This window comes from Mastomys coucha, unplaced genomic scaffold, assembly GCF_008632895.1.
Source record: "Mastomys coucha isolate ucsf_1 unplaced genomic scaffold, UCSF_Mcou_1 pScaffold5, whole genome shotgun sequence".
NCBI lineage: Eukaryota > Metazoa > Chordata > Mammalia > Rodentia > Muridae > Mastomys > Mastomys coucha.
Window position 1 is genome coordinate 34,415,439 of NW_022196911.1, and position 26,282 is coordinate 34,441,720.

Genomic DNA, 26,282 nt, shown 5'->3' on the forward strand with positions numbered 1-26,282 from the left:
ATATTCTAGTATGACTATCATCACTCCTAGTCTCACATTCCTGCTAATATACTAATAGTAACTATAACAACCAGTGTATATAAGCACGTACTAAAGTGCTTGAGAATATGTTGTTATATGACAGACAGAAGAAAAAATAGAATTCACCAATTAAATTAATTAATAGTTGAAGATGAGAAGATGGAGCCTTTGGAGAAATTGATTAACATGCACAGAAAAGGTACAATAATATAATTCTAACCCCACCTGTTTTAGTGACTTAATATTCTAAATGTCTCTTTAAATTTTAAATATAAACTATCCCTGGGTTGAATGCCTGCTAAAATTTACTTACACTGGGGATTTCATCTTCCATGTCATTCAATTATTTTGTAATTGTACTCTTGTTAACTGACTTTCTTTTAGATGAAATCTGTAATGTTTTAAATATGTTTGAGCTATACTGAAATATTTCATGGACATGAAATTAGAACTGTGATCACATCAAAGAACACATTCCCCATCACTTTTATGTTTAAGACAACAAATTTTTAGGACGTATTTCAAGATGGTGTGATATTATAACAATTAAAAGCAGTCAACATGCTTCTAGAGAAGGAAATGAGAATATTATCAGAAGACTTTGGGGCAATGGGAGAATCAACAAGTGAGGACTGGGAAGTATTGTTGGTAAAATATGGCTAGCTCTAGATTAACATTAGCTCTAGATCTTCAACACAAAATTGGCTAACTCTTTCATCTTTAAGTAGTTCATTACCATGTTCTGTACATTTTAAAAATGATGTGCTTGTCCTTTGTTGAATGGTTATAGTCATGCTAATATTTCTCTTTTTTTATGTTTTTAGATGTTCAGTGCTCTTATTCACATCCAATAATCCATATATGTACTTTTACAGGTATCTGTTTATCTTGTAGGCTTTAGTTTTCCAACTAAATATATTTTTCTTATTTTTATAGGGAAAGCGTTACTTCTTTAGATGTATATGAAGAGCAGCCATCTGGACAGAGTAAACCTTTTTTGAGGGCTATGATGAACCACAGAGACACAATTTTGATTACAATTTTAATACTAAAATATTCTTCATTGAGGATTATGGGATCCAAATTCCTTATTTTCTAAAATAATTTTGCAGTACTTTTCTTCATAGATGCCTTATAGATATGAGTCAATCATATCCAGAGAAAGCTGAATAGAAAGGTATTTTGGTACATAAATACTTGATGTTTGGCCACCAGCTTGGTGCCAAGATATTGAGGGGAACTGTGCAATTTTCTCCCATACTAAGTTAGGTCATATTTCTTGGCTACTCTTATTTACCATGATCTGTGACCTTAAGTTTATACATTGGTTATTCATAACAGTAGCTACACCATAGTGATACATCTTGATCTCCAGGCCTCCATATTGGCCATCAGGAGGGTATTGGTTATTTGAGGCACACTGCCAGTGCTGTCTATATCCTTACAGAACATGTATCATGTGGGCCTCTAAGCTGGTCCGAACATCTGTAGTCTTATACCTTTTAAAACCATTGCTTTACAATCTGGTGACCCAATATAATCAATGTTTTCTCTGTTTCTTTTGCACATGAAATGCATGCTTACTCTACCATAGTCATTGTTTTCATGAACTGAATAACTCCTCTCACTTTGCATTGGTATACCCTCTCCTTGCTGCCACTAATAATAGATGCCATGTTAAGCTGACAAGATAGCTAAAATATATTTAGTTTTACAATAGGCTATAAAATTTAAATACTAAATCTAATATGAAGAAAATTATCATTCTCCTTTTCTCGTATACTCTGAATTAGGCTGCTTGAAGTTCAGATATAATGACACACTGTAGTCAGAAAAGGGTTTAGGTGTTGTGGACTTTATAGTTTGTCTGATTAGCAAGCAGTTATCATTAGGGGATTTTAAGTGCTTAATGTACAGAGTGAGAGTTGCCTGATTGTGAAGTGCTTATATTAGCATCCTTGGATTTCTCTACTAGTGTGAAGGAATTTCTCTGAAATGAAGATGCCAACAGAGTATGAAGGTTAGATTGAGCATAATGTGAGAAGAAATGGGAAGAGACTGAACTGCTTGAAATCCCTTTTATTTGGATGAAATAATAGTCTTACTCTTTAAAACCATAACTTGAAAAAAAGCTCAAATAGAAAAAGATCACAATAACATTTATAAAAGTGACTAACTTTTGCCATGGCTAAATGTATGTTTACAGAAGTGTCAGATTATTCTGAACCAAGTGTTTATGTCAAGAGTTTAGGTAATAGAATAACATAATGGCATTTACATTGGTATGTGAAATATTGGGTCTAAGCCCTGCATATACATTTTGAGGTTGACACAGGTAAGAAAAGTGTTCATGGCCTAGGATCATAGGATCAGAGGTGAGGAGGAAATGATATTTGTCCCAACACCAGGAGTAACTGGGACCAGCGGCAACAAGGCACTCAGGAACTCTGACAGCCCAGTGGCATGGGTTGCTTCCAGTCTGTCTGGGGCTGTCTAATGAGCAGAACTTGTGCACAAATTTTGTAGCCAGTCCCACAACACCCTGAGGGAGCTCGACTGCCCAGGATCAGAGGATCCCAGAATCACAGGATCACAGAGACAGCTTGACTTTGAGGAGTTCTGACTCAACCAGGATCATAGAAAGGGCAGGGCCCAGATTTAATCAGAGCAGGTAGCACTAGAGATAACCAGATGGTGGGAGGCAAATTGGAAACAACCCAGATGTCCCCCAACAGAGGAATGGATAAATAAACTGCTGTATATCTTCACAATGGAGTACTACTCAGCTATTAAAAACAATGAATTTATGAAATTCTTAGAGAAATGGATGGATCTGAAGAATCATCCTGAGTGAGGTAACCCAATCCCAAAATAACACACATGGTATGCACTCTCTGATAAGTGGTTATTAGCCTAGAAGATCAGAATACATGAAGTACAATCAACAAACCAAAAGAAACTCAAGAAGGAAGACCAAAATGTGGGCACTTCATTCCTTTTTAAAAGGGGGAACAAAATACCCATGTAAGGAGTTGCAGAGACTAACTATGGAGCAGAGACTGAAAGAAGTACAATCCAGCCTGATATATCTGTCTCCTGAGAGGCTCTGACAGTACCCAACTAATACAGAAGTAGAGGCTCACAGCCATCCATTGAACTGAGTACAGGGACCCCAAATGAAGGAGCAAGAGAAAGGACCAAAGGAGCTGAAGGGTTTGCAGCCCCTTAGGATGAACAACAGTATGAACTAACTAGTACCCTCAGAGCTCCCAGGGACTAAACCACCAACCAAGGAGTACACATGGTTGTACTGATTGCGCGGCAGCATGTGTATAGTAGAGGATGGCCAAGTTGCTCATCAAAGGGAGGAGAGGCCCTCAGCCCTGTGAAGGTTCTGTGCCCCAATGTAGGGGAATGCCAGGGCCAGTAAGTGGGAGAGGGTGGGGTGGCGAGCAGGGGAGAGGGGAGGGAACAGGGGTTTGTTCTTTTTTTTGGAGGGGAAACTGGGAAATATGACATGTTAATAAAGAAAATATCTAATAAAAGAAAAAAAAAAAGAAAAGAAGCAATAGAAACCAAGGTTACTTGGCATCATCAGAACCTAATTCTCCCACCATAGCAAGCCCTGGACACACGATCATACAGGAAAAGCAAGATTAAGATCCAAAATCACTTCTCATGATGATGATAGAAGACATTAAGAAGGACATAAATAACTCCCTTAAAGAAAACACAGGTAAACAGCTAGAAGCCCTTAAAGAGGAAACACAAAAATCCCTTAAAGAACTACAGGAAAACACAATCAAACAGGTGAAGGGAATGAACAACACCATCCAGGATCTAAAAATTGAAATAGAAACAATAAAGAAATCACAAAGGGATATAACTCTGAAGATAGAAAATGTTGGAAAGAGACCAGGAGTCATAGATGCGAGCATCACCAAGAGACAGAATAGGGAATCTCAGGGGCAGAAGATACCATAGAAAACATTGACACAATGTCAAAGAAAATGCAAAAAAACTGGAAAGCTCCTAACCCAAAACATTCAGGAAGTCCAGGACACAATGAGAAGACCAAACCTAAGGATAATAGGTATAGATGAGAGGGAAGGCCTCCAACTTAAAGGGCCAGTAAATATCTTCAGCAAAATTATAGAAGAAAACTTCTCTAACCCAAAGAAAGAGATGCCCACGAGCATACAAGAAGCCTACAGAACTCCAAATAGATTGGACAAGAAAAGAAATTCTTCCTGTCACATAATAATAAAAACACCAAATGCACTAAACAAAGAACTTTTAAAAGCAGTAAGGGAAAAAGGTCAAGTAACATATAAAGGCAGGCCTATCAGAATTACACCAGACTTCTCACCTTAGACTATGAAATCTAGAAGATCCTGGACAAATGTCATACAGACCCTAAGAGAATACAAATGCAAGCCCAGGCTACTATACCCAGCAAAACTCTCAATTACCATAGATGGAGAAACCAAGGTATTCCATGACAAAACCAAATTTATACAGTATCTTTCCACAAATCAAGTCCTACAAAGGATAATAGATGGAAAACACCTACATAAGGAGCAAAACTACACCCTAGAATAAGCAAGAAACCCACACTAACATAATTCTACCTCTAACAACAAAAATAACAGGAAGTAACAATTACTTTTTCTTAATCTCTTAATATGAAAATTAACATTACCAACATATCCTAATCGATTCAAATTCTAGAGTATGAGGAATTGGAAATTTGTGGTATCTCTAATTTGGTCATTGGAGAAATAGGTCCAATGTTGTACAATCCATATATACTTTCTGCTTGTTTGTAGCTGACAATCTTGCTGGGTACCACATAATGGTCTTGAAATCATGCCTCTCCTATCAGCCTCTCTATTAGTAGGATAATTTATTTGATACTTTTACACTAATCTATCATTTTCAGAACAGCTTATATATTTCAAAAATATTTATACAGCCAAAAGAAACATAAACAATTAACTTGGGAGGTGGCTTGTAAGAGAACAACAAAGAGTGAGACTGAACACTTTGCTTGATGTTTGTAACTATTGTATCTATTTTGAAGAAGAGGACTTTATAAGTTACGCTTTCTCTTAGAAGAATGCTTTTCTGAAATATCATAGCCAATGATCCAGGTTCGGACCCTCACCCTCACCTAATGTCTGTGCCACCCTTCAACAGAAATGTTGTTCATTGAAACAGTTGTTGAATGACTTCACGGATAGATCCTCTTAATACATACACCATTTCTTAAATGAATGTAACCTGTTCTCTGTGGGCTGAGAATGAAGATAATCACTCTAGTCAAATAGTTTTGACCATAGCAAAAAATCTGTATCATAAAATCGTGCCCACAATTCATTCCTTGGCCCAGCAGAACAGTCAACTCTTAGCTTAGCTATTAGGGAAGTAAAATCCTTTGGTGATGTGAGAGTCATTGAAGTACAGCCTTATTACAATGAACTCCAATGTCTAAAAATTGTTCTTATTTTGGGCTTATACCACAGTAAGAGCCAAGATTTTAAGCTCTACTAAAAACAAAACAAACAAAAAGAATTTATCTATTTGTGTTCATTAAAAAAAACTAGTAGTGATATATTATTTTAAAATATACAGCTAATATGTTTGGAGTTATTTAAAATTTATGTTGAGAAAAATGTATGTATTTCAGTATTGCTGCAGATAAGCATCTACATAAGACCATTCAATTGATTATTTTATATCAAAAAACTTTTATAATACTCATTCTTATTGTTGCAATATTTTACAAATTTTAAAGAATATGACAAAATAAAAAAAAAGAGATTGCAGGTATTGAAGGGGGTCTCTGGGAGGAGTTGGGGTACAAAAGGGAATGTAGAATGTGATGTAATTTTATTTACTTAAAATATGTTTTTAAACATTAACAAATTCAGATAAACTGAAATTATGTATATTTTCTAATCATAATACAATAAAAGTTAAATCAATAAAAAATGGAAATCAAAATTGAGGGGCTCAACTTTATACTAAGAGATATTATAAAGAACACCTGTATTTTAAAATAAATAAATAAAAGGGAATGGGCAGTTCTTTGTTGTAAGAAATAAAAGTGTTGATATGAATTTTTTGGATTTGCCTCATTTATGCATGGGGGAACATAAGTAAAAACTATAGGATGCTTCTAATAATACTTTGATAAATCAACAATACGAAACAAATCCATTTGAAATATAAAAATAATCTCAAATTGCTATGTAAATATAAACTTGCAGAAGTCACATTGTATATGAGATTTGGAGTGGGACATTGGCCATTGACATAAACAACTGAAATTATTCAAATACACACAGAATAACTTCTCGATGAAGTGAAAGATTACAAAGCAAGCATGGGTCCAGAACCGTCACTCAATTTGGTAGGGAAGACAAGAGTTACATTTCTCAATATTCTCAGACATATATTTGGTTGTGGACTTTTGCAGGCAAATGTGTGGAACTAGAAAATATCATCCTGAGTGAGGTAGCTCAGACCCAAAAGGACATGTATGGAATGTACTCACTAATAAGTGGGTATTAGTCACAATAAAAAAGTACAGAACTCATAAAGGTTAATAAGCTGAAGGGCCCAAGTGAGGATACTTCAGTCCCTCTTGGGAGGGGAAGAAAGCAAATACAAGTAGGGAGGGAGGGACCTGGGGGAGAAAGTGCACAGGGTTGTGGCAGGGGTAAGGGAAACCTGATCTGATACTGGGTGCATGGAGGAAGCACTGAAATCCCCAAGGGCCAGCAGAAAGAATGCAAATAGGTTACATCAGGAGGTAGGAGGTTGGGGGGGAGCCTCTAGAATGCACCAGAGACCTGGGAGGTGAGAAACTCTCAGGACTCAAAGGGAGGGGCATTAGATGAAAAGCAGGGCAATAGGGAGAGGGAACTTATAGAGCCCACCTCCAGCACTAAGACAGAGCATCAAATGAGGGAGGGGGTTGCCATCCCATAGTCACAACTCTGACCCATAATTGTTCCTGTCTGAAAGAACTGCAGAAATGGAAGTGGAGAGGAGCCTGAGGAAAGAAAGTTGAGCCACAGGCCCAAAATGGGATCCAGCTCAAGAAGTCCCAAGGCCTGACACTACTACTGAGGCTATGGAGTGCTCACAAAAAGGGACCTAGAATGACTGTCTTCTGAAAGACCCAACAAGCAACTGAAAGAGTCATATGCAAATATTTGCACCCAACCAATGGACAGAAGCTGCTGCCCCATGTGGTTGAATTAGGGGAAAGCTAGAAGAAGCTGAGAAGGAGGGTGATCCTGTAGGAGGACCAGCAGTCTCAATTAATCTGGACCCTGGAGATCTCTCAGATACTGGAACACCAACCAGGCAGCATACACCAGCTGATATGAGGCATCCAACACATATACAGCAAAGGACTGCCAGGTCTGGGTTCACTCAGAGAAAATGCACCTAACTCTCAAAGAGACTGGAGGCCCTAGAGAGTTTAAAGGCCTGGGGATCAGGGCTGAAGGGTGGGGACATCTTCATGAAGATAAGAGAGTGGGGAGGATGTATGGGATGTGGAAGATTCAGTTGGAGGGTGAACTGGGGAAAGGGGGAATAAAATCTGTAGTATAAACAAACAAATAAACACAAATAAAAGATGAAATTTAAATTAAAAAAATAATGCCTTTAAATATATCACACACACAACTGAAGCCACATGTTCTAGTTAGATGCGCAATAGCAGTCTAAAATATCTAATTTCATTCTTGTTAGAAATATTAAGTCTTCTACCTTTGGTGACTATACTATTTTATTTTAATATTTCTATTGACCCTGTGATTGTTTCATGTTTTCACATGATCTTCTCCATTTTTACATTTATTTGAGAATTTCATACATGAGGTCAATGTATTTACATCATCTCTTCCTCTCTCTTTCTTCCCCCAAATTCTTTTCTGTCCCTTCATCACCTCTTACATCCAAGATCTCTTCTTTAATTTTTGTTGTAGTGTATATAATCTGCTGAATCCAATTAGTGTTATTCATATGAGCACATGTTTACAGCTAAGCACTTAGGACTGGAGGCTTACCCTGAAGAAAACTGGTTCTCCTTCCCTTAGCCCTACTGTCTGTTATCACTGAACAACATACTTTGTTGTCTTATCAAATCATCGCCTAGTTTAAATAATGGTATCTTAAGTATATAAATACAAATGGCTTATATTGATTTCTCAATGTACAGATCACCCATTCATGCAATATTTACACTGTACATTATAAATGGGAAAGAATTAAAGGTATTCAATATATAAATGTTCTATAAAGTATGTTAGCAATGACGCCAAATTGAATATGAATAAACTAAGACATTTAGCAATCTATGAGGAAGAATTAGAAACTATCTACATTCACATGTTTTCAGTTTATAAATAATTACTCTTCAGAATTCAAGCTCAGTGATTAATCACCATATTCCATAGTGAAAAATAAGTATATTTCATAACACAGTTTATTACAAAATATATTAAGCAAATATTTGCGAACAAATTTATACCTGAGAGTAAATCTCTGTCTCCAAAGTGTAATTTAACTGTAGAAACTGCAGACCTTAATCACTAAAATTTGTTTAGGTTTGAATTTCAGATAAAATAAATTAAATTATTGACAAATATAACAGTAATTTTTTCACCAATGCTATAGATGGAAGACAGGGTCTACATAGGACTACAAGCAATTACAATTTCACCCCAAAAGTAAATCTTGACATATCGTAGATCTTACTTTATTGTATTCAAAAATGAAACTTCAAAATGTACTTAGTAATGATCCTGCTCACCCAACACAATCCCTAGCATATTCATGCAAATATTTGAATCTTTATTTCTGAAAAATATCTCTATTAGTACCTTGTTATATAATTATGAATTATAAACATTAAAAAAGTAGAAAGGCCAGAGAGATGACTCAGTAGTTAAGGGTACTGGATACTCTTCCAGAGAGCTTAGATTTTATCTGTTATTTTCACATTTTTCTATAGAAGATTCAAACATGACATGAAAAAATTGATCAAATTAAATGCAATATAAAATTTCTAGAAATTATTTTGGATGCTACATATCTTAAGTATTAACTTAAAGTATGGATGTATAATATATATTAGCACAATGAAATTAAGATGGCATACAATAATAATGTAAGAAATATATGTGGTCCAAAACCAAAAGAAAGATAAATGTTTTATAAAATCCTTTGTTACATACAGGAGTACATATGGCACAGAATATTTTTCAGAAAAGAGGAGATGCATATGATTTGGGGATATCTAACAAGTGGATCATAGGATGCAATGAGGCCTATCAGTGATCCCATTCAATAACACCTCTGCCATAGAAGAGGCTAGGGGTTATACAGTGTTGCCATTCGATAACACCTCTGCCATAGACGAGGCTAGGGGTTATACAATTCTTACTGATTTCTTTCATTATATTATAAACATATCACTTTTTAAAAACTAAACAGATTTATTTTTTTTGGTTTTTTGAAACAGGGTTCCTCTGTATATCCCTGGCTGTCCTGGAACTTACTCTGTAGACCAGACTGGCCTCGAACTCAGAAATCTGCCTGCCACTGCCTCCCAAGTGCTGGGATTAAAGGCGTGTGCCACCACTACCTGGCTAATTGAACAGTTGTTTAAGTATAATCTTGGTGTGTATGTATATTTTCTTTTGTTTCTACTGTAGGAAGCACTGTTTTATCAGATACTTAGTTTTGAGATGCCCAATATATACGTTGAAAAGCTACCATCTTTTACCACACTGAACTGTACTGATAAACTTGCAAGTTGAGATATAAAAACAGCAAGAGTAATACTCTATGTATAAAACATTAATATGCTGCTGAATTAACATTGTGTTAGAAACTGAATTAGTTTAATATTTAAAAACAAAATAAACTATAAGTTTTAAATTTTTAAAACTTTTGTTAGTTTTGTATCTTTTACATGAATGGGATATTTGTTAGCATGAAAACAAATAGTAACATGATCAATATAATCAGTTGTTTACTATTTTACAGTGTTTTTATTATTTTAGAAATTTCTTTTAAAAAGTACAGCATAAAAGAAGTTTTCTCCTGAGCCGTCCTCTCACCTCCACACAGTACCTGCGATTCACTCTTCCTTTGCCTCACAAATAAACAAATAATTGTATGCAAAGGAATTAATTTTCTTTGTAAACTAAGATAAGTCATGCCACATTATGCTTATGCCTGATTAGATATTCTTGCACATATCTGTAGGCATTGGTCACTCAAGCTGGAAGTATCATCGTGATCTCTGACTTCTCCATGCCACCCAATAATGTATTTTGTGAATATATACAATGCCACCCAGTAATATATTCTGTGAATGCTATTTCCTTTTCCATGCCAAAGTAGTGAAATTCCTTCCCACAACTTTCTTTATTTCAGATAACTTTTTGAAGAACTAGTAACTTTTTATCACTATATTTAAAGGTTTGACAATTGTGCAACCTAACACTAAAATGAAAGTAATAATATTCCCTAACATCTATCATTTAATTAATTAATAATCTTATATGTTGAAAATCTTGGCCAATTTGTAGCATTTTACAAATTCCCCAATATGCGTGTTTCAAAATTAAGATGAAGTTAAAGTAATAATTTACATCTCTTCCTTTATGAGGTTATTAATTTATGTAACTAGGATTTTTATGCCCTCAACAAGTTTCATTTTGATCCACCACTTTGGCCAACTTTATACAGATTAATCATAATTATTTACCCTTATTATAGTGGTGGCCATGACAATAATTATAGCATTAATGTGACAACAGTTATGATTAGCAACATAATGAGGGCAAATAATTTGTAATTAAAGTAGTGGCATCGCTCTCTTTTCTTGTTGGTTGCTCATGCTTGCATGATTAGAACAGTATTCAACATTGTTTTTGTGAAGCTACACTAAGTTAAAATTAAATAACATAATGTATGAATCCATTAGCTGTGTAGACTAAAATTAGAAGATATAAACTTGAACTTGGAGCTAAAAATGGTTAGGGGTATATTGTTATTTTCTCCTTTGATGAATCTCTGTGTTTACCTCAGCATATTGGACTGACATACATATCACATGACTATGTTTTATATAGGCCAAATTCTGGGTATTATCCATTCATGCATTAAAGTATTATCCCTGCACTAAAGTATTAAGTATTAAAAGAATCATTATTTTAATACTTAAGATTACAAATAAACAAGATGAAGTTCACATTTTTCTTCAATATTCCATTTGAACTTCTTAGCCCACACTATCTATTTATCATCTATCTATCTCTATCATTAATCATATCTATCTATGTCATAATATAAATTATGATTATTAATAGAGCACAGGAATAGTCACATTCATCTATTTCCCTATAGAATTTATTGCTTCTTTATTATTTTGCCAATCATATTCAGACAGCTCACATCACAATGACAATGCTTCCAAAATTTTTACATGCATATTATTATCCTTGAAAAGTTGAAAACACTTCTATTTCTCAGATATGTTCCATACCTAACCTAAAGATTTCTGCTCAAATGATAACATAGATCTAAAATGTTACTCTGCTTTTAATTTGTACCTCTCAAACTTTCTGCCATTCTTCAAGTATCCTACAATGAAAATATTGTATCATTTTTAGCCTATATTTAATTTTTGACATATTTTGGCAGCCTTGTTTTTTAGATAAACTTTCAATGATTCAATGAGGATATGGATTAACACAGAGTCTAGCTATTCAGTCAACTGTAGGCAAGATAGAGTTGATAGGTGAAATGAACTGGAATCTTTTCTTGGCCCTCATTACAGTTGAGTCAAGAAATGGTCTGGAGGTCAATACCAGGAGCAAATGGTTCAGATTTTCTGAAATAATGTGTCTTCAGAATAGTGGTGTTCAGTGAACTAGACTGTAGTATTCTGCTGATTATATATATGATATATATATAATTATATAATATATATATATATATAATTTGTTTCTTTAACTTTAAACACTTTCCCCAAGTCATTTCTTAAAGCTTTTTAAACCATAATACTTACATGTTACATATATTGGAATTCATTACTGTTTTTCTCAACACTCAACTTTATTGTTTAGTATTAGATGTTGGTGTCATTGCTTGTCAATCTCAAAGTGTCTCATTTTTTCTGGGTGAGCAACTACAGGATCCTGTATTCTATACTATTTCCTGACCACTTTTCTTATAACAGGATGGATTGAGAAGCCTTTAGACTTTGCCTTTTGTGTGGTTTCTCTTAGAACTACTCAGATCCATCATGAGTACATGGTACTAATACAAATGTCCTGACCAAATATCAGTGTATTTAATTATCAATGTTTTAGTTATAAGCACTAAAGATTTTATTTAGTATACTATTCACAAATAAATTATTTTCTCCCTAAATCAGCTTCCAATTACATAAAATAATTAAAATAATTTATATCTTAAAGAGTACCTGAAAGTAATGAACAACTAAACTTGAATTATGGCCCAGATGATTGATTTGTTTAAATGTGTTCTATGGTTGTTGCCATTGGTGATCACATATAATAATGTCAGAAGTCAAGAGATTCAGGCTCCCCATCCCAGCATCACTTTTTCTATTGGTTATTTTATTTATTTACATTTCAAATGCTACGCCCTTCCCAGTTTCTCCTCCACAAGCCCCTATCCCTTCCTCCATGTCCCCTGCCTCTATGAGTGTGCTCTCCCAACCTCCCACCCACTCCTGCTTCAGTGCCCTAGTATTCCCCCATAATGGGTCATCAAGCCTCCACAGGAACAATGACAGCATTTCCAGTGATTCTACATATCTATTTGGAGTCATGGGTACCCCCTACCCTGTACTATTTGGTTGGTGGTTTAGTCCCTAGGAGGTTTGGACACTCTGATTGGTTGATATTGTTTTTCTTATGAGGTTGCAGATCCCTTCAGTTCCTACAGCATCACTTTTCTATAAGTTTGGAATAGGTTGAGAGTACTTAGATATGTTTGTAAGTAGAAATAAGATGCTAATACTATTTATTTTTCTTTCTGTTTGTAGGCAGGAAAGGATAGCTGCTGAGGGTCAAGTAGGTCTGCAATTTTCCCCATTGTACAATAGCTTTCTGAAGATGCTGTCCTATTTTCCTCTGAAAATACTGTATAAGGCGCTGTTCCTTTTTATAAAGTAGCTAGGCACAAGACATTGTTTGTTCAAGATTTCCTGATCCCAAACTTTCCTATCACCTTTATTTATGAAGCCCTGATACTTCCTCTCAAGAAACTGTCACTGAAGAATGACATGCTGGTTCAGTTCAGATAGCTACATTTGAAAGACCATCAAAAACCTAGCAGAAGAGAAGCAGAATGCAAGTGAAAAGTAAGAGTCAGCTGTCCATCCATGTTCTCCTAGAGAGCAAAAACCGTGGCTATAAAGCAATTTGTAATTAAGGACTCGAGGTGGAAGCTCTAGTTTCTCTAGAGAAAAGATGTGTCATAATTAAGAAAAAGCCACATTTTGTAATCATAAAGGGTAAATAGCATTTGAAATAGGCATAGATGGTTAAAGAGGAAAATGGCTGACTCAGGAAATGTTGGTTTGTTCCAAGTAATTGGAATATTGATAAGGACTTGCATTAGGAGCTCTAGTGGCATCCACTGAAGGAAAAACCTCTATCATCCTAGCATCTGCTCTAATAGGAGCATGGCATAATCAGAAAAGCATGGCCATAAAGAAGAGTATGTTAGCTGGGATATTGTAGGGCAGTGGATGGTTCAGGCAACCTAGGCCTAGTCGAGTAATAGGTCTGAACCCCGGTGGCCCAATAGGCAATATCTTAGCCCGCAAGGAACTGAAGGTGTTCGACCAGAACTCATGAGACTTTGGCCCCTGTTTTGGCCACACCTTTTACAGCTTCCCCCGCAAGAGATGTGTGCTCTATCAGGTAGACAATGCCCCAAGCTCCCAGCATTCTAGCTGGACCCTACCTCCAGTCTACTGACGACAGGCAGGTATGCCTCACCCCACAGATAGCCACACCTCACATAATATAAGGGGCAGTTTTCCCCTTCCCCTCTCTCTCTTGATCTTTGTCCCTGCTCCTGCCCTCTTTCGTCTCTTGCCTTCTTCCAATCTCTTCCGCTCTTTGTTCTCTTCTCTTGCCTTCTTCCTCCCTCTCTTGCTCTTTGTTCTCTCTCTTGCCTTCTTCCTCCCTCTCTTGCTCTTTGTTCTCTCTCTCTCCTCTTCTCTCCTTCCTCTTCTTCCTTTCTCTCTACATGACTTGTGTATTTTCTTTTTCCTATAATAAAATATCTCACTTATGCATTGAATCCTTTTTAACTAATGTACTGTGCAGCCCCGGGCCTCAGCAGCAGAGAGCTCCAGCCCTTAGCAGCAGAGAGGAGCAGCTAGGCTGCAGGAGAGAGACCTAGGCCCACAGGATATGACAAGCAGATGTATTAGCAGGATGACTACTGGGTTCAGGATGGTTCTATTTTGTAGGCATCATTTTCAAAATATAATTTTATTTCAGGAAAAAGTACCAAAAGGGTCTTGTTTTGATAATTCTTTTTTTTTTTAATTTACAGATTCAAAGCACTCTTTGTCCATTTCAAATGAATTCTAATATCTGTAAAGGAAAATGCGCTGTAATTAAGTCTACCAGGACTACCAGTGTCTTATATACTGAGCCAAGATAGATCAACTTAAAGAAATGGCTGTAGAAAGAACAAAGTATCCATATTTTGGTCTTCCTTCTTCTTGAGTTTTTTTGTGGTTTGTGAACTATATTTTGGCTTTATTTCTTCTTAAGAGGGGGAACAATATACCCATGGAAGGAGTTACAGAGACAAAGTATAGAGCAGAGACTAAAGGAAGGACAATCCAGAGACTGCTCTACCTTGGAATCCTTCCCATATTCAGTCATCAAATCTAGACACTATTGTTGATGCCAGCAAATGCTGGCTGACAGGAGCCTGATATAGCTGTCTCCTGAGAGGCTCTGACAGTGCCTGACTAATAGAGAAGTAGAGGCTCACAGCCATCCATTGGACTGAGTACAGTGTCCCCAATGAAGGAGCTAGAGAAAAGACCAAAGGATCTGAAGGGTTTGCAGCCCCATAGGACAAACAACAATATGATCTAACTAGTACCCTCAGAACTCCAAGGGCTAAACCACCAAACAAAGAGTGCATATGGTGTGACTCATGGCTCCAGCAGCATATGTATAGCAGAGGATGGCCTAAGTCGGTCATCTATGAGAGGAGAGGCCCTTGGTCCTGTGAAGGTTCTATGCCCCAGTGAAGGGGAATGCCAGGGCTAAGAAGTGGGAGAGGGTGGGTTCTTGAGCAGGGGAAGAGGAGAGGGAACAGGGTTCTTTTCCTTTCTTTCTATTTCTTTTTTTTTTAGAGGGGAAACCAGGAAAGGAAATATCATTTGATGTATAAATAAAGAAAATATCTAATTTAAAAAAAGAGAAAAAATAAAAAAGGAAATACCAAATAAAATTTAAAAAAAAAGAAGTGGCTGTAATAAACTGCAAATTATTGTTAGGCAGAATCAAACGGCTAAGGACCCACTATCTAAGCATTCTAGCTGCACATGGACATAGGATAAAAAGTCAAGTTGCTAGAAAGATGGATGCGCAGTTAAGAACATGCACTATTCTTTCAGATGATCAGAGTTGGGACCCCAGCTCCCATGTAAGAAGCTCATTAGCACTTAAAACACTACCTCAGGAAGTCTGTGGACCTCCACAGAATTTGAACTCATGTATAGATAGTCCTCATCATGAACACAAACAAGCATACATATTTATTTAAATAAAACAAAAATAAAAGGCCTAGCTTTCTTATTTTTGCTTATAGGTTTGGACCTCCTATTAAATAGCTTTCATCTTTAATTCCAAATGTTTTCTTTCACTCACAGAATACTGCACATAAATTCAAAGCAGATATATTACATGAGATATAGCTGGGAACAATTTAGATATCTTTCTATTTTACTAATACAATTATAGTAGAAATATTAAACTGACAATTTCTAAGAACCTATAGTTTCTGTGATATTACATTAGAAGTTACCTCACTAAAAATTAAATTGCATGCATGTTATACTTTTTGACTAAAGGGAAAATATGTTTTACAGATTATAAAACAAAAGAAAAATATAGAAAAAAGTTTGCAAATCATTCAAATACTGACAAACATTTTTAAATAATAAAACAAACAAGATTCTGAATCATGAGAGCATTTATTCTCTTAAAAATACCAGTTGCCTCTTAATAGTCAATGTGCACATTTGACTGACAGCTGGTGCGAGCGTTTCTGTGGTTCTCCTCCCAGTGGACTCCATACTCTCTCAGTGATGGAGGCTAAAATGCAAAATAGCATTTTGTTGTCATATTCAGCTTTAGGCAATTTGACCTAGGGCTTAGATAAAGATAGGGAAAAAAATCAAGCCATTGAACTTGAGGTAATATTTCACCTTTGAGGCCACAACAGCAATTAGCACTTCCATTATTATGTTAAAATAGCCTAAATAGACCACGTCCAAAAACACAATCTGCAAATAGAACCTTTCCATGTAGTCTCCTGTGTTTTACAGAAAAAGTAATTGAGATATAAGGGAGAGTAATATTACACTGCCATCCTGCCTAATTTATTTTTTAACAGGTGCCTGGCTGAACAATTATCCTTGAGAAAAATAATAAATAGTTCCTTCACAGAAATTTCCTCATAGTGCCATATGCTTGGACCTAGGGAGATATTTAAAGGGAGTTAATTCTTACTGACATTGAAATATATTCAGCAATGGCCATAAAGTAGGAAGTAAGAACGAATATTGTATAAGACACACTAGCATACTCTTTCTTTGGCCATGCAATCACACGTAATTTTTTTTCCCCTTAGCTCTGCCATTTCCCTTCTACCACTGGCATTCAAACTAATTGGTAAAAAATGGAAAATTAAAAGGAGAGATAGATGGGGGACTTAGGGTTTAATGGAATCCATGAATTCCAAAGTAGACTGACAGGAAAAGTCATGATTAAGAAGCTTGGTAAGTTACCAAATCCCTTTAAGGGTCTTTTCATTCTACAGTGTAGCATTGTTAATGGAAGTTGCCCTTAAAACACACAATAAATAACAACCATATTCCAGGACAAATTTCTGTGATTTCCAATCTGCCCAGTATCTGGAAGATGAAAATGGTATTACAGACCTACTTACTTATAAAGCCCAGCCTTGAGATCAAGCACTGAGCAATTAGAACTGCATTCATTCACATGAGTAGAGTCATAACACATGACCTTCCCCCACCCTGCCCAAAGAGCAATGGTCATTCTTCTGCTTTTCCTGAAATATAGTCTTACCTGACTTGGGAAACTTCTTTTAACACTTTTTCCATGGTATAGGTAAGAGTAATACAGGTAATGGATAAAGGAAACTAAAGAAGCAGTCTGGCTATTTCTTCTGGAAATTCTTTCCTACAATTTAGAAAGTTCCTTTTTCATTTCCCATAAAGCTTGAGTTTCTTATTAGAGATCCATTTTGCCTAAAAGAGACAGCTTTTGAACATTTAGATTAAGCCAAAAAGTGTTTTTTTTGAGTAATAGTAGAGCCGACACTTGTATATATCGTGTCAACACATGACTGAAGTTTTTATATTCATGAGTATGTATGGGATTTGGGAGATTACCCTGTTGGACTTAGTTATCAATTATATTAGTTTTAATAAGCTTGGTATTATACCTTGGATAGATGTTATACCTTTGTCACCTAAGACTTCTTGTAATGTAGGTGTGCTCTTGGACGTATAGCTGGATCCTAGTATAAAGTATTCCCATCATTGACATTGCAGTCCCTAAAATGATTAAGGTACTCAATGTCAAAAGTCAGTATTTCTCTTGAGAGTGAGTTTCTCTGCAAACCAAAGCCTGGCCTCCAAATCTCATATGTGACTCTTGTCTGCAGATGTGATCACTCACTCTTAACAACCTACGTCCTCTACCTTGAAATCCCTTAAAAATATCTGAGTTGATGCTCTTGACCTTCTTGAGCTTTGAAAATTGAGCTTAAAAATAATAACAAAAAGCCACCTGTATGGTTTATTCTATATATAGTATTGTGCTATCAGTAAAAGATAATAAACTAAGCTACATCATTTTTCCCCAGGAGTAATTCAAAAAGCTTATTGAACAAATAAAATATTAGTCAGACACTGTCATTACATGACAAAAAGTCTGAAAAAAATTAAAGGGAGTAAGTTTTGTTGGCTCATAGCATCAAACATCACAATTCCCACTCGTTGATTTGATCTAGAGGACAATGTGGTGGTAATGGGAGTCTATGTCATAGGCTAGTGACCTCATGGTAAACAAGAAGTAGAGGAACAGGAAGTGATGCTGATAAGGTGTAGTCTTCAAATGCACAAGTAATGTGACTTATGTGTTTCGTTCCTAAAGCTTTCACCCTTTTCCCAAATAATACCAACATGTATATATAACCACCCACAATGTATATATAAGCTTGTGTTAAGGCATTCTACATATAAATCATAACAGATAATACAGATAGTCTATATTTATGCCAAAATGTGAATGATTCTCTTAGTATTTTTGTAAAACTGTTGACTTTTTACAATATTTGATTGTTTTATAAATGTGAAATGCTGGTAAGTTTATACTAGTTTCTGTGGCTTATTTACAATATACTATAAGGCACAAATGTCTATAACAATGATTATTTCTTAATTAATGTTATTAATAAATACTGTTAAATAACAGTTATGAATATTGAAAATATTATTTTTTGTCATTTGCATATTCTAAGAATTTTTCTGGTATTTTAGTACTATGTTAATCTAGTTTCATTAAAAAAGAAACAAAAACTAGATACATAGAGCAAATAATTTTTTAAATTTAAAAAATAATATTAGGCAGAAGGTAGACATGATTGTAGGCATGTATATTCTTACTGTGTGACATGCTGAGGCAAGAGGAATTTGAAGAAAGAAGGAATGTAAGAAAGAAAGAAAAAAGAAAGAGAAAGAAAAAGAGTCAAAATTAAAATATCCATTTAGGACAAAATAAGGAGATTCAGACAAATCCATGATACATTGTGAGATCATGTTGAATGAAAGACAAAAGAAAAAAGAGAGAAAGAAAGAGATAGAGAAAGAGAGAGAAGGAACAAAAAACATTCTAGAGAAAGTTATAATGAAAATATCCAAAAAGGGATTTCTCTGATATTCATTTTATTGGGTTAGAATAACAGAAGAAATCTGTCCTCCATAACACCCTCAAAATGACAAAAAGGATTTTTATCACATTGAAAACAGATAATTATTCAACCACATATAAAAGATAAGATATATATGCTTAATTTATACGGAAAAAATAGAAAACCATACAAACTATAAAGATTTCTTAAAATGTGATCTTGAGATTATTTAATATTTCCTTGATTATTTTGTTCCCCTTTTAAGAGGGTCTCAGGTATTCACTCTGAGGCCTTCCTTCAGTCTATGAGTTGTATCATGAGCATTCTGAATATTTTGGCTAATACTCACTTGTCAGTGAGTAGGTACCATGCATGTCCTTTTGAGTCTGAGTTATCTCACTAAGGATGATATTTTCTAGTTCCATCCATTTGCCTGAAAAATTCATGATATCCTTGTTTTTAATAGCTGAGTAGTATTCCATTGTGTAAATGAACCACATTTTCTGTATCCATTCTTCATCTGAGGGACAACTGGGCTGTTTCCACTTACTACAAAGAAGGCTGTTATGAACATAGTGAGACAAATGCAAATACTTGCAGCCAACCATTGAATTGAGGGCAGGGACCAATATGGACATGTTAGAGGAGGGACTGAAGGAGCTGAAGGGGATTGCAACCCTATTGGAATAATCACAGTGTCAACTTACCTGCAACCCTCAGACATCCCATACACTAAACCAAAACCCCAGGTCCATACATGGGCTGAATTGTGGTCTCAGGCACATCTGCAGCAGAGGACTGCTTTGTATGTGTTTAGTCCTGTGGGTGCTTGATGTCCCAGGAAAAGAGATGTTGTTGGGGGTGGCACAGGAGTGGGTGGGTAGGTGGAATGTATGGGCTGATGAGTCACACCCTCTCAGACATGGGCAAGAGGATGGGATGGGGGCCTCTGGTAAGTGGGAACAGGAATGGAGGAGGGTTTTGTAGTATAAATAAAATAATCTGTTAAAAATAAACAAAATGATTTCCTAGATACCCAATTCAAATTGAAAGGTAAAGATGTGTCTTGACAAATATATTGCTTTCATTTGTTTTATTCTTACTTATTTTTCAGGTTTTCTTTCAAATCGCAATTCAGTATTTAAGAATTATAAACATGTACCTTTGATTTCAGTAGTCATAAATGTGGCTTGTTTTGATAAATACTTATTAGTCATACTCCATCTTTTGGAATCAGCAATGTAATTAATATTTTCTACTTTTTACCACAAAGTGAATAAATAGTAGCTCTATCATATTGCCAAATTGATTAAAAAATTCCTTTTGGAGACCCTAGCAAGTACCTTTTTATTATTTTCTTTATTTTCTGTATAAGTCAGTATATACATAAATGTACATCTGTGTGATTGGCATTGTGCAGAGGCCAAGGAGAAACAGAGGGATAAAGAAGTCGAGCTGTGAACATGAATAGTCGGTGGGTATAAAGAGTTCCACATCATCACCTTGTAACTTCTATTTGTTGTACATCAGCTGAAGCGTGAATAAAGGCAGGGAAAGGAAGGGGAGCTTCAGGCATCGCCAATAAACCGCTATTTGGGCAGGCTTCCTCTCAAGTTTCCTGGGTTGGTTCTCCCTGCCTGATCCTTAAGGGTCATATAATTTGCATAAGTACAACAGCCAATATACAGGCCATTTAAGCTTATAAAAACCTATAGGCTCAGTCTCTTGCTATATGAAACCCTTTCAGCTTCTTCCCACTACCACTGAGAATAATTCTTTTAACTAAGTAAATTCTCATTTAATTCAAATAGCCTGTGGAGAAAAAACACACAATGTTCTTCAGTGAGATATGGATGGGTGCCATCCTCTCATCACAGTGTATGTCATTCAATTGACACAGTATCTCTTCTCAAACTGAAGCTAGTCCCTTTGATGTGAGGCAGTGAACAGAAAGCCCCAGGGATCCTTCTGTCTCTGCTATGCCTGCTTCAACATCATAGTCAGCCACAGAGTAGATTGTTGAATAGTCATTGCTTATAAAGTAACCTTTTGCCAGACTGGGGGTTGTGCCTTTCCATTGCCACTAATATCACAGAGACTATTTAACTTATAGAATTAGCAAGAGAAATGCTCAAACTAAAAAACTGAAATAAATACAGACCATTCTTACTAGTGTAAATTTGAAAGACCATTGATGAGCAAGTCAGTGTACCCTTTACTCAAAAACTCATAAAATTTTCTTCAAAACTGACACATACTTGGACACAAATCATGTCTCAACAAATAAAATGAACTTGAAATGATACTCTATCTCTATCTTGACCATCATGGATTAAAACTTTGTATTATTCACAATAGTAACAACAGAAAATTTACAAACACATGGAAACTTAGCAACTCACTATTGGATGAAACATGGGCCAAAACAGAATTTAAGAAGGAAATTAACATCTTGCTGGAATCTGATAAAAGTTATTACACAATATACTACAAGTTATAGAACGTGATGAAGGTGGTTCTGAGGCAAATTCTTAGCATTAAATGCCTATAATAAATAACTGAAGGAATCTCACATTAGTAACTTTACAGTACACTTAAAAGCTCTAGAACAAAAAGAAATAACAACAAAAATGAGTATTCAGCAAGAAATAAAATCAGGGCTGAAATCAGGAAAACAGAAGTAACAAACAGGAATACAGAGACTCAATGAAGGAAAGAAGTGTGTCTTTGAGAAAACCAGTAAGATCGGCAAGCCTGTGTTAAAATTATTCAAATTAATGAAATTAGAGGTGATCTGAGTCTGATGGAAAGTAGAGAATAGCCTTAAACTCATTGGCACAGGAAAAGATTATCTGAAAGAACACCAATAGCTCAATTGCTAAGAGTAAAACTAACAATTGGGACCAGTGAACAGAAAAGAACTAAAACAAGCAAACAAACGAACAAATGAAAACAAAAGAAAAACCTGTATAACAGACACCATTCAGGAGGAATTGTGATGGCCAAATGAGCTTCCTGGAGAAGGTCCAGTGTTTTGCACAGCTGCAGTGGACATGCCTCAGAGAGGAACAGTTCCATCGGGTTGTCTCTGGATTCTTTCTTGGCGCTGACATACTTTCTCATGTTTGCCATTGCTATCTTCCTCCTGCATCTAGCATAGTGTGAATGGACATGGAAAGACTCTCAATTCCCACAGTCTGCTGTGATTGCTTTTTAGTATGCAGCCTACTCTATTAGGCAATTTCCCTACACATCAGTATGAAAATGAAATTTTGTAGAATAATATTGTTTAGATAATTTAATGATCTTAAAACGTTCTTGATTGAACTTCAATAATTTTAGGAAGTTAGGACAGGTAATAAGAAAGATTAAGAAGATAGTTTAGTTGGTTTTTCCAGAAAAAAAATATATATAACAAAGAAAGAACCAAAAGCAAAATGCCACCATTCTTTGTAGAATAGTGAGAGATGTATAGTTTAGATAAGAAGCACGGTGAGATTCTGTGGGGTGCCTCATGTGGGGAGAGAAAGGGGTGGGAGAGACCCATGTCCTGCCAGAGCTCGGGGAGACTGCCATGGGACCCCACAGAACCAACACAGGACAGATATCAGGTCTCCCAGGCTGCAGAACCCTGCTCCTGGAGTAGAGAAGGTGCAGTCTAGGCTCCGACTCGCGGGTACCACAGACCACTGGGTACCATGGAAGAGCCGGTTTGGTGGTCCCTGGGTTGCATAGAGGCTAGGGACGACAGGTTCTCACTCTCAGACATCCCAGACTGTTGTAGAGAGGAAGAAGAGTAGAGAAGCAGAGGACTGCCATGGCCATGTGGAGAGAGGGGCAAGAGAAGGGAAGAGAGGGGGTCAAGCGGTTAAAAGAGAAAGCAAGAGCTGAAGAGAGAGGGAGGAGGGGCCAAACAGCCCCTTTTAGAGTGGTCTGGGCTACCTGGCTATAGCCAGGTCACTGTGGGAGTGGAGTCTAACCAGAGTACCAGGAGCTTGGGGCGTTGCCTACATGACTGATAGTCACAGGATTATGGAGTTGAGGGCTCGTGGTGTCAGGCACTTAATGTCTGGGAGCGTAACTTATGGTTCCCACCCTTGTAGAATTTTCTACTGGGTCTCCAGAGTAAGCCTCACTCAACGATCCAACAAGATCTCATACATTATAAACATACAGTTGTACTTGTGTAGATGAATATAGGTTTGATACAGGTTAATGATCAAATAAAACATTCATTCTATATTGGGTCAAAGTTCTTTATTTTTGTGACCCAAGGATGTATGTGGTCACAGGTTTTTATGTGCAGCATGAAAAGGCAGAGTTATAAAAATAATAAATGATACTATTATGAGCATAAGAATATAGAATAGATGATTAGCAAGTTTAGTAAAATAAGGTTCCAAAAATAAGATGTAAGATATATGATTTGTCTTTTGGTAAATATGAAAGTTGTCATCTATCATGGGGAAAAAAACCTACAATAGCCTTCACTTGCCTACACTTTATTAATTAATGACAAAAGAATTATTACCTTGAGATTAGGATGAATTTGTGGAAAGAAAAATAGATGGGAACTGCTCAGTTAGGTGTGAGTTTCCAAAGAAGTATATGTAATCAGTCACTATGTTGTAATTTCCCTTTGTGTCATTGTTTGAATCTGATTTTCAAGAAATGTTTTCATGGTACTGGTTTTTGGAGAATATGTAACTGGTGGCTATGAGACAATCTCATTTCTTTTATAGAAAATTTTTGTCTTAGCTGGTATAAAGGGACTAAGAAAGAAAATAAAGCTGTTGGAGCTTTACTTCATCCAACAAGTGTGTGTGAGTATGTGGCTGCTTTATATCATCGTTGACCACTTGGATCACTGAGCACCAACTGGTCTCCAACATCTGGACATCAATAACAATTATGGGCAAAAACATTATCTTTGAATTTGGCAAAATAATTTATCTAGCATAAATTGGTTTGTGAGTTTTCAAAATTTGGTTTCAAACCAATAGTCTTCTATGAAGAATATTGGGATAGTAGACTACTTTGTTATAATGTGTACTAAGTATTTCTCTCGACTGACAAAGTAAAATTTTAATTTTAGGTGCATATGAAAACTAATTCCATAATATATTTTATAACGTGTCTTGTCATCTTTAGCATTTTGCTTTTTCAGTACCACGTACATGCTAACACCACAAACGTAACACATAGCTATAAGTATTGGAAGGCTGTCTTAACAGTGGTAATACTACAGACTTGTTTATATTATCACTGACACAATGATAACTCACATAAACATCAATTTTGAGCTTTCAGATGAATAAAAGTATAATTCCAATATCCTATAATCAACAAAAGTTGAATTTGTTACATGAAAACAGCTCAAGGATTGTGATTAGAAGATTAGGAAGAAAGAAAAAGAAAGCTGCCAGCACGGTGATTGGTCTCTACTCAATAAAAAAATGAGATACATTTTTTAGTATATACAAAAAGGTATAAAACAGTGTGCCTTTTCCTATACAATGAGGCTGACCTACTGTTGGAGAAGAAAGTAAAAACAAAAACAAAAATAAAATAAGATTCTTGGTAATCTTCCCCTTGACTGACTCAAAGTGTTTATTTAAAACTTAACAAAGTATATAAAGTCATAATTCTGTGGATAGTGTGTATTACATATAGTTTCACTGCAATAAAACATCCTTGGGAAAACAAGGTACCTTGGATCTATTGTAAATCTGATTGTAACATTTTTATCTCATTAATACCTAATTCACAAGAACAAGTCATTCAAAATGTATCACTCAAAATGTACCAGAAAATATGGAAAAATAATTATAAATTAGATTGAAATTTTCATCTCCTAGCCACATATCTTAAGTGTTCTACCTTAAAAAGAAAATATTTAATACCTTACTGAAGATGATTCTTCAGATATTTAAAAAATTCTATTATTTAAATACAGAAGTGCCCAAATTTCTGTTATTATTTTCTGACAATTTGCCTCTCATCACACAGATGTTCAATAAGGGCTTTACTGAACTGTTTGGTTTAGAAGAGATGTGCTCAGAATTAATGAAACAACCTACAGGCATTTACAAATACTTTGCCAGTGAGTTTTACTGTGGGCATTTAGTATAATTCTTTGAGTTCTTTAATTTTTTTTTCACAATGGCATTCAATTTACTTGTTTGAGCTGATGTTCAGTTTACTATCCATCCATAGAACCAAATACAAAACAGGTATTTTTTGCAGTACATATATTAATATGACATGAACATAATCTTCGGGATCAGACTTTACATCCAACCTACTCAGTCTAAACACTAAGAGCCAGGTCCTCCTTCATAGCAACCAGAATGTTTACTGCACTAAGCTGAGGAAGGAGTCTGCTTTCATAAGAACAGCCCTTATTATCTAAGTCTGCTTATCTTCACTCAACATCTTCCAGTCTTTCACAATAAGGGTCATGCAGCATTTGTCTCCACTGGTCTATTGGTATCTGACTCCAAAAGAAGGGATTCTGTTCTCCAATAGGTCTCCTAAGACCTTTACCATCCTCTTTTACATTTCCCCTATTCATATTCTCATTAATAGTACATTTTAATCACTCATTTCCCACACAATCCCTCCCTATTGTCCTCTTTGTGTTTAAATTGAGATTGTTCAGATTCTTCTTGGCATGTGAGCCTTCTTACCATTGGCATATGTGTTTAATGATGTCCTAAAAATGTATCTGAACTGAATGGATCATGCTATGTAACTCACACTAACCTGATTTCTTAGAACTCCAGAGGTATAGGAAGTTAAGTAAAATATTTGACTTACTCAAATTTAGAGGTTTGCATGATTGAGAGGGATATGAAAGGCTGGCTCTAAGAAGAGATGATGCCTTGTTATCTTTGAATAGCTCAACTGAAAATGAATAGGATATTTTCCCAATACATTCCATTTTGAACAGATCTCTTCTTCAGAAGCATTGCACTATGTTATGTGTAGGTAGA

The 26,282-nt window shown here is 35.7% G+C and overlaps 1 long non-coding RNA gene across 1 annotated transcript in view; it reads right to left on the reverse strand.

Moving 5' to 3' along the window:
* LOC116076861 overlaps positions 1-26,282 on the reverse strand; it is a 468,358-nt gene that overhangs the window by 441,996 nt on the left and 80 nt on the right. The window lies entirely within an intron of this gene.